Below are 959 nucleotides of genomic sequence, written 5' to 3' on the forward strand. Positions count from 1 at the left end.
ATGTCTTTTGAGTCACACAGTTTTAGAGTTATAAGGGATCATATAACTGGAGAAGGAAACGGCAACCCACTCCACTATTCTTCCCAGGGAAAGCCCATGGATAGAGGAGCCGGGTGGGCTTTGGTCCATGGGGTTGAAAGAGTCAGATATCATTTAGCAACTAAACCAAGGGATCACAGCTTTTGTAGGAAAGTAAAGTAATGCTCAAAATTCTCCAAGCCAGGCTTCAGCAATATGTGAACCGTGAACTTCCTGATGTTCAAGCTGGTTTTAGAAAAGGCAGAGGAACCAGAGATCAAATTGCCAACATCCGCTGGATCATGGAAAAAGCAAAAGAGTTCCAGAAAAACATCTATTTCTGCTTTATTGACTATGCCAAAGCCTTTGACTGTGTGGATCACAATAAACTGTGGAAAATTCTTAAACAGATGGGAATACCCAGACCACCTGATTTGCCTCTTGAGAAATTTGTATGCAGGTCAGGAAGCAACAGTTAGAACTGGACATGGAACAACAGACTGGTTCCAAATAGGAAAAGGAGTTCGTCAAGGCTGTATATTGTCACCCTGTTTATTTAACTTATATGCAGAGTACATCATGAGAAACGCTGGACTAGAAGAAGCACAAGCTGGAATCAAGATTGCCGGGAGAAATATCAATAACCTCAGATATGCAGATGACACCACCCTTATGGCAGAAAGTGAAGAGGAACTCAAAAGCCTCTTGATGAAAGTGAAAATGGAGAGTGAAAAGTTGGCTTAAAGCTCAACATTCAGAAAATGAAGATCATGGCATCCGGTCCCACCACTTCATGGGAAATAGATGGGGAAACAGTGGAAACAGTGTCAGACTTTATTTTTTTGGGCTCCAAAATCACTACAGATGGTGAATGCAGCCAAGAAATTAAAAGACGCTTACTCCTTGGAAGGAAAGTTATGACCAACCTAGATAGCATATTC

This window comes from Bison bison, unplaced genomic scaffold, assembly GCF_000754665.1.
Source record: "Bison bison bison isolate TAMUID 2011002044 unplaced genomic scaffold, Bison_UMD1.0 scf7180017864061, whole genome shotgun sequence".
Classification (NCBI taxonomy): domain Eukaryota; kingdom Metazoa; phylum Chordata; class Mammalia; order Artiodactyla; family Bovidae; genus Bison; species Bison bison.